Genomic DNA, 9,535 nt, shown 5'->3' on the forward strand with positions numbered 1-9,535 from the left:
ACAATCAACCTGCTCACCATACGTGTATGTGTATATAAATGCGCTGCTTCTTTTTATCGTAATCGAGCCAGCCAGTCGCGGCAGTGGGCGAGAGGACGCGCGTTTTCAAATTACATGCCACTTTACAATTCGTTCACATCATATAGGAATATATATATAGAGAGAGAGAGGGAACGAAGACTCTCTTTGATATTGTTTCACAGATACGGCGGGTGTGTTTTTATAATTTAAACGCACGCATCTCGTTTTATTAGACTGCCGGGCAGGCGACTTTTATTTTTATCCTCTCCATTTATCGGTGCTAATGCATTTTGAATCTCTTTCAAAAATGTTATTACTCTTACAGCTATTACGACGGAAGGATTAAACAATCTTTTGATTGCGTAATTTTAATTTTTATCTTTACAGATGACTAGATTTAATAAATTCATCTTTGAATGCAGTTTTTGCATGCTGAAATTGTTCCTATTAATATAATCTAGAATTAAAATGCACTACAGGCCATTTTTGCAACTATTTTATGATAAAGAAACTTTAAACCAGGAAAATTTTATAAATGCTTTTTATTTAACGCGCTTTACTCCTCACTGCTCGAATTTTAAGCTTTCAATTACCAGTGACCATCATTTTGAGGAGTCAAATTCAATTCTGATTACTTTCCACGACAGTTGAATTTGTCCCTAGTATAAAAAGCATAAAGTTACCCAACCCCTCCGTTTGTTATAATTAACAATGATCAATAACTTGTAGGAAAGAAAGATTAATAAGGATGAAGTCCGTTTTAATTAAACTTGGCACAATCAACCTCCAGTGTTGATAATATACTTAAAATATGCTAAGCTAACTCTTATGAGCAAAAGAGAAAATATTATTTATAATTACTATCTTAATAGCAAAAATGCATTTCCTCAAACATATTTAATATTATTTGAATAATTAACTAAAAAAATAAATGAAACAAAAAAATAATTTTATCTTTTTAAATTATTTTTTTGCTCTATTTATCCCTGTCCGAGGACCGGGAAGGGCGCGCACTGCACTAGCACGAATGCTGAAACCCGGGTCCCAATAACACCGCGAACGGATAACATGGGCGCACCAGGCCGCACAGGGACCCAGCCCACTGAAGGGCCACTTGCCTCCGCACCGAGGACTGCATTGAAACGCTAGACATTTGTCCCGTGAAGCCAAATCACGCATGCTGGAAAGGTATAAGGTTTAAGATATATAATAATTAAATGTAAAAAATGATTTTTTATGTTTTACAAAATATTATGTACTTTTTAAAAAAATATAAAGAATGCACACGTTAAACAATATATTTTACAAATAGTTTGTAAACGTATATATATATATTAAAAGCTTTAAAATATTATTTTTAAAAGTTTAGCAGTTTTGAAGCATCTATTTGAGTATTTCCTTGCTCGATACTTATGAATTTTAAAATATTATGTGTTGCTGTATTAAAGGAAATACTGAGTTTTAATTAATTTACCGTCCCAATTAATATTTGTATATTAAAAAATTGTTTCAAATAATTTTAACAAGCAATATTGATTACTGTAAAGATTCAAACTTATGTAGTATTTTCAACATAGACATGTTTTATGATATTTTTACTGTGCAAGCTTTATTGCACCGGATTGAGGATGATTTGGCTGTTATAGATTTTTCATTTCGCGCCGAAAAGCCGCACGATGAGGAGGATCTGGGGCGAAGGACGGCGAGTAATGGATTCAGCTTTGACCTGCTGGCCGTCTGAGAAAAATAAATCAAAAAATAAATCACCAGAGCAGCTTGCGTGTGTGTCCCTTAAGCCGGCCAGCGCTGCAGCTTTTTGTTGGGCTGCTTGGATCGCGCAGGCAAGGCAGCTCTTTTAATTAAAACGCTGAAGGTAATTTGTCCCGAGAGGAGAGGGAGGCCCTCTGCTCCTCCATGGCGTCGTCATTATTTTTGTTATCGAGTGACAATCGGCTCGCTCGCCTCGGGCTACCTGGGAGGGTTTCTCTCATCTCTTATTTTTTATTTTATGGCACCGGCAACAAATTTTAATGGCCCGCTGTTTGGATGTGCGCCGAGGAAAAAAGAAAAGGCCGCCTCGGACGTAATAAATTGCCGTGCGCGTCCCAATCATTTTTTACTCTCGTCAAATTTGAATTTGGAATCACGCATGGGTGGAGCGGCCGTCGCGCGGACCCCCTCCGGACGGCCCCCTCCGACGGCCGCCGCTGCTCCTTGGGTTGACCAAAACGCCGACGCGCTCCACATCTTAACCCCCGACCGCCGCGTGCTGCCCAAGGGACACGAAATTTCAACCCCGCGGCCGGCTGGCTCTCCTTGATTAAACGCCGCCGCAGCGCCGGCCCCGCTGAAAGTTCGGTCTGCACCGCTGGCCACTCGGCCGCACGCAGGATAAATCATAACGAATGGTGAAATTTATCGTTGTCTTGGCAAATTCACCCGTTTGTTTATGTCCTCCGAGCCGACTCTAATGAAGAAGCCGACCATTTCATAAATTTTGCTCCCAGGTTTATCTTTAATTCAAGGAGGTGTATATCAGTGTGGATGTGGATTGCAACTGTTTGGCAGCAGCACGATTTTCGGTTCTCCAAACCTCCCAATTAATAAAATTTGTCACAGCCGAATTTTAGGCTAAAACGTACGTTACAAATTTTTTAAAAGCTTCGGGATCTTCATTGTTGTTAAAAAATTAATGTCATATAATTTATTATTTGCCACTGGTATTTCACCTGAAAGAAATCCTTACTCGTTTACAATTATTTAGTCAAAATACCACCCACGCGCATAGTGTAATTTTAAATAGAAAAATAGTCACTCCTAACTGGATGTCAAATTAATATTATGATTTATTAAACAAAAGTTTTAAGTTTGAAATTTGGCTCTTGTGATTTAAAGTATTGCAGAAAAGGTAGAAGGTAGATGGTGTGTTAAAGGATAATAAGCTAAGATTATGTGGATGCGAGGGTGGCCACTGACGTAGTTTGTTTGCCCTGAAGGTCACTTCTGACTGAAAATTCCATCAACGCATACACTGGTCCTCAATCTTGGTCGTTTCCCACAACCAAATTGGCTCGCTTTGACTCTTTTCGTACGAGTGCCGCTGCACGATCTTCACTCCAACTGTTTCAAGCTGCTTTGGGCGGGGACGCTTTGCATAAATAAATAATTATCGCGCTGCCAGAACGGCCGTCCAATAATTCTGTCAAAGCAGAGGCCACCTCTCTAATTGGTCGCACCACCAAATCCTTTCGTTTGCTCTCGAATTTATCACTTTTTTCAACCCGCCGCACGAACTTCAATTAACATTTATGCCGCAGATATAAGTCAGGTCTGGCTTAAGCGACTTTTTCAATTTTTACACTCCTCCTCTTTTGTAATTACACTTTCTATTATATTTGTGTGTGTGCGCGCACGCCGCGCAGCACACACACACTTGACGTAAAAAGCCACCGACGTGTGTTTTGACTGCGAGGGAAATGAAATAAACAATTAAAGAGCACTTTAACAGCCATTTCAACAGCGGAAAAGATATTTACAGCGCACAATCTAGACACATATGTTCGTGCCTTCGCGCCGACTGGCATAGAAACCAGTTTGTTCATTAATAAAATATGCATTAATAATAATAATTAGATTCGAAGAAGACCGTGCCGCGGCTCCTGCGGCCGTCCTCTGAGGAGGAAGTGGATTTATCAAAAGCCTTTCAGATTTGCATAATTTTATTTCGCCCGCTCCGCATGTCCATACCCTTTCGCCCGCCTTGATACGCAATGTGCTAACATTTTATTTTGAAATTATCTCTCAGCATCTAGAACGCTTCATGTACTCTCAGGTGTCAGCCATTTAAAATATTTAGCACTTAATAACGCGCAAATTTGATTCATTCAAGGAAAAGTTGCTGCATAATGCTTTAATAGCGTATAGTCATTGTTACGATCATAGCACATGCAGGTGCCAAAAGGTTGTTCATTTATTTGGAAGTGGTTTACTGTGAATTAAAAAACCAAATACTCATATTTTCTACGAATATTGCAACTCTTCAGGAATGGCATGAGGATAGAAAATACGGAAAATAACCCTTTTTGCATTTTTTATTTGATAGGACGTTATACAGTATTTTCGAAATTATGGCGTGTATATATATATTCTTTATTTTGCCAAATAAATTAATAAATTAAATAAATGAGGAAAATATTTGGAGATTCATCGATTTTATTCTGAGTGAAATTGTTTAAGAATGAGCCTGGAATTTTGACAATGATTTTTCATTTGAATATCATTTCACGCGTCTACGGTCCATTTTAGGTTTTATATCTATAGTATAAACCATATTTCATGTCGTAGCGTTTTAGCTGCAGGAAATTTGAAATCACTGGTTGTATTTTATTTGAATGGAGAATAAAATGTAAATCAACTGACTGAAAACTCACTACTTGCTGGTTTGCACCTTTCCATCGTGCGTGATCTGGCTTCACGGGACGAATGTCTAGCGTTTCAATGCAGTCCTCGGTGCGGAGGCAAGTGGCCCTTCAGTGGGCTGGGTCCCTGTGCGGCCTGGTGCGCCCATGTTATCCGTTCGCGGTGTTACTGGGACCCTGGTTTCAGCATTCGTGCTAGTGCAGTGCGCGCCCTTCCCGGTCCTCGGACAGGGAAAAAAGAGCAAAAAAAAAAACATTTCCAATAAGCACGGATAAAAGAAAAACTAAATGCCAGCAACCACAAAAATAAATTGACAAGCCGAAAATTTTAACTTTTAATTCGAGCTTTTTCAACGAGTGAAACGAAAATGAGCATTGGGCAAATTTTATTGACTTCAATGAAGACTGCTACTACCTCCTATTTATGAGGATTGTAAAATCATTTTAGTTTTTAACAATTTCTCAGTTTATTTTTACTCTTCCCAAAAAAACATTAGCCTGAACATTTTTTGCAAGCAGAGCCAGTGTTTACACGTCTAGAATAAATTGATAGGAATATCCTTAAGCGTATCATATATTGATACGCTTTGGTTATAGTTTTATTGTGTTTGATATATATGTGAAACATTTGTTCAATTTTTATAAGGTGTTAAATTATGTGTATCATTTCTCGCGGTTTATGTGGGATTGCAACATAAAATAACACTCGTAACTACAAATGTTAACACAGCACACTCTCTCGCAATGTGAGCATAATAAGCCGGTTTTATTTATTCGTTATTGATGAACAATATCGAGTATTATTTGCCTCTCTGCTCAAGACGCGGCATAAGGATCCGATGGAGACAACTGAGCATGAAATTTTCAATTATGTATTTACATGTTGCCGGTTGTTTGTTCAAAAGAAACACTCTATATATGTTCGCCTCCATTGCTTAAGTGTCACTGCTGCCGTTTCGCCACAAGCAACACACACTTGTAATTAATTACGCCGGTGGTGGTGTGTGTGCACGGTTGTGTGGAGTCCGCGGGCATGCTCGACGTGTTGCATAATCAGCACATTTTTCTCCTCCAGCGGGACATTTGCATTAATGGGCGTGCGACGATAAATAATCCATAAGGGTCATGGGGGCCATTCATCATGAGGCGGCAGTGCACCGTGATTTATCACTTACGCGAGGGCAGGGGACAGAAGATGCAAATCCCTGGAGAGCAAAACTACTGCCGATATTGCCTGGGCCGTCGCGCGCGGCCGGCATAAGATAAATAAAATAATTCCGAAGAGAGCGAGAGAGAGAGAGAGAGAGAGCGAGAGAGAGAGAAGTATGAAGGCAGGCTGTGATGGAGATGGAGCAGCGCATCACCTTTTGTTTTGCCCTCCCCGCGTCAAATATTTTCATAAAAACGTCATCGGCTCGCTTGTAATGGAGTGGACCGGTCGACCAGCTAGCCAGCCACGCAGCGAGCCAACAAAAAAGCATAATTTATTTATAACTCTCTCGCGGCCGTCCGTGTCCTCGTCGCTGCTCTCGGCTCACAAGAAGAAAAATTGCTTCTCGAACCGCTGGCTGGACGGCAGCTGGGGGTGGCCGATATAATATCTTGTGTATGATTATGCTTTGGCGGACCAAGAGGAACGTGCGTGCATTAAAAATACATGTCTGCTTGCTCCAACGAAAGGCCGACGCGTAAATTGTCTTTTAACTGCTCGCCTCTTCCGAGGGTTTGCCGAGAGAAGAGCAATCAGATTATCTTTGCCGTCCCATCTTTTGTCGACTTAATGAGATTTGTATAAAACTTTTCGGGAAATGATTTATTGCGTGCGAGATATCATTTATTAACGGGCAGGCCTGGCCTGCGCGCAAGACTATACGTACATTGGCGCGCTCTCGTTTTCTGCGGCGCGGGCAGATGTGCCGAAAGATACAGCAGAGCGGAAAATTTCCCTCTGCCTCGTGCATTTGTTTTCACGGCGTGGGCTTGACGAGCATTTGTGCTATGAAATATTGCCCGCGATGAGCTCATTGAATACGAGAGATACAAAAAATTGGCGCTAAGCAAGTGAATCAAGCAATAAAAAAATGTGCTCACTCCATTAGTAAGTAGTTCCCTCTCACGATTTCGTTGCACAGGTGCTAAAGCAAATTTTGAACCCCAGAAACAAAATCGAGAAATCTCTAGCTATGTTCTTCTTCTCCGTGTTTATCAAAAAGTTCGCAACGTGGTAACTAATTTGACTGTTATTATAATAGATCGCTCCTTCCTCTCATCATTCTAACTTGAAGCGAGGAATCCCAAGAACTCGTTTGATTCTTGTTCATTATCCAGCCCCGCAGGCGGATTTTTTCCTTAGCTGGATTCTAATTTTGCCTGTTTACCTTTCCTCCAATCGGATTAATTCTTTGCTGTCAACAGAAAGTTCTAAAGTAAAAAAACTCATCTTAAAAATTTGTGAAGCAGATTGGAACCAAAAAATCTGTTTACGTTTTCTTTGACTTTCCACATAGAGCCAATTTGCCCCAAAATATATTAACTTACTTAAGCAATTTCTTACCATCAGGGGTGCTCAACGTGTTGAATATTTAACCCTTATTATTGAGTCGGAATTATATATATAAAACAAATAATCGAATTAGACGCACCTATTTAATTTAAGGCTCTGTATATCTGCAATAAGGTTCCTCTAAAATTTTGCAGACCAAAAGCGAGAGTATTCTATAAACAAAACATACCAGGATTATCTCAGAGAGCCTATATCCATTATTCGTTCACGACTCAATTTAATCCCAAAGATTACAAATTTTGGTCGGGAAGGATCACAACCGCACTCACAATCTCGCATTTCATTAGCCGCGCTTAAGTGCTCAAGTGTTTATACCTAAAAACACGGCGATGTGATGTGTGTAACAGGGAAAACCAACTCCGCGGGATCTGCAGCTCTCTGCTTTTTCTCTCAACGCTACCAAGTTCTCCTTTATTCCCGCTTTTTCCCACATACAAGAAGTGTTGCTATTTCGCAAGGCCTCCCCGCCTGCCCTTATCAAAACTCATCCAGAGAGCACCCCGGCAGCACTTCGGGGGTTGTGCTCGCTCCAAAGAAAAGAAGCCTCCTTTAGCTCACAAGCACACGCAACTCACCTGCCCTCCCGCACCATCCATAAAAAGCGAACGCCGCTGATTACGCGCTTATTTTTCATTCGATTCAGCGGCTTAATCAGTTCGACCATTGTTGCGGGCCAGGAAAGCATTGTTGACGAGGGGGCGGAAATTAATGATTAGCCCTTTCGAGCGCAGCTTTCTGTATCATATTTTACTCTCTAAATACGCTCGGAATTTGATTTGATTCGATTCTGTTGGGTGCGTTCAGCGTAATTTAGTTGGATGACGCAGGTGATTTAATTAGAGGCCGCTTGTTTGCGGGTCTGACTGAATATTTTCAAAACGAATAAGCTTTGATTAATTTCACAAGTTATTAGTATACAGTTAAGGTTCGATTCTATTCCAGGGATATTTTACATTGATTTTTACGATCACGGTGCGAAAAAATTAAGTTTTTATTTAAATTTTAAATGGATTCGGCAAAGCGATTTTTCTTTTGACATGTCGTTTGATTTTAGAACAACCAGCGCTTGCTCAGCATAATACCATTAGATGGAATATATACAGTGCAGGAGACTTTTGCAAACTTAAAATTTTGGTATGCTTGATGCAATGTATGGAAAATAATACTATAAATACATACAGGTTAAGGATTTCTCCAATCAATGATATTAGTTGTTATATAGCAGGTGATCATATTTGATACTTTAAAAATACGCTGCATTAGTAAAACTTATTTATTTTCTTTTTAATACAGTTTACGTTTAACTAGATAATATATTGATTTATTTTTACACTTAAAATTACCAAAAAATTTAAAACAATATTTAAATAATTAAAATGTTATTTTGTTCTTTATAAATTAAAAAAGTGACTAATAATGAATAATATTAAAAAATAAATAAATTATATTTTGCATTCCTTGTAAAACTTAACACAAAAGATTTAGCACAGGTATCTTAAATCTGCACTTTTGGCACTAAAATAAATAAAATTGCTAAAAGTGCTTGATATTCCGAAAAAAAGGTTTTAGAAAGCGCATAACAACGTCTACCAAATTCAATTGCATTGCGTGTGCAGAACTAAAACGAGCTGCTCTACGCTGTTAGATTTGTGCTCTGCTGGCCAAACGAAATTACCAGGGCCACTTTTCCAAATCACTGCCCAGCCGCAGAGCGGGCTGGGAGCTGGCTGACCGGCAGCTAGGCGAACGCATCAAACTCGATTTGCGTCTGTCTCATTTATCCACCTGGGGAGGCCGGGCAGCAGCAGCAGCAGAGGGAAGCAGGCGTCTACAAAATCGATGGACCACAGCAGCCCCCGCGAGGGGCCGCGGCTAATCCGAATTTATTTCGCGCGCGAGCCTGAGACAGCGGCTCGTTCGGTGATGCTGGTGTGATAATCTGGTGCTCATCCCGCTTAAAGCCGACCTCTCGCCGCGCCAATCAATACCGAGGAGCCCCAGCAGCCGCCTCCGCCGCCCCCGCCGATGGGCACCCGCGACCACCCTTCAAATCTCGCCCCCGCTCGGTGCCAGGCTCGCCTCTCTCTCTCTTCCGCGTGTCACTGCCGTCCTCCGACAAGGGCTGCGAGGCCCCCGCGGGCCCCTGGTTGCCCCGTCGGAGCGGAATGATAAGAGGGGGCCGGCTGGGCGTGTCGGGGGCAGCTGGGTGGAGCGGCGGGAGGCGCAAAATGGCGGGCGGTGAGCACCTGTCCCTGCTGCGCAGCTGTCGCCTGCTTTGTCACCGAGATCGATTTTGTCGCCGGCGCTGGTCCGCCGCTCGCTCGCTCGGCGCGTTCTCCGTGGTTGGCCGACCAAAGGGTGGAGCCTCTCGCGAGCGACGGCCCTTTTTTAATTCGCCGCTCCATGCAAATTGGTCGCCAATCCCGGCCGCTGGTGACCGCCCCGACGACCCCCGCCCCCGCCTGAGCCCCCTGTGACCGCAAACGAGAGCAGCATCAGCTCCAGCTCTATAGTATAGGCGCACATTGAATTC

Source organism: Cloeon dipterum, chromosome 2, assembly GCF_949628265.1.
Source record: "Cloeon dipterum chromosome 2, ieCloDipt1.1, whole genome shotgun sequence".
Classification (NCBI taxonomy): domain Eukaryota; kingdom Metazoa; phylum Arthropoda; class Insecta; order Ephemeroptera; family Baetidae; genus Cloeon; species Cloeon dipterum.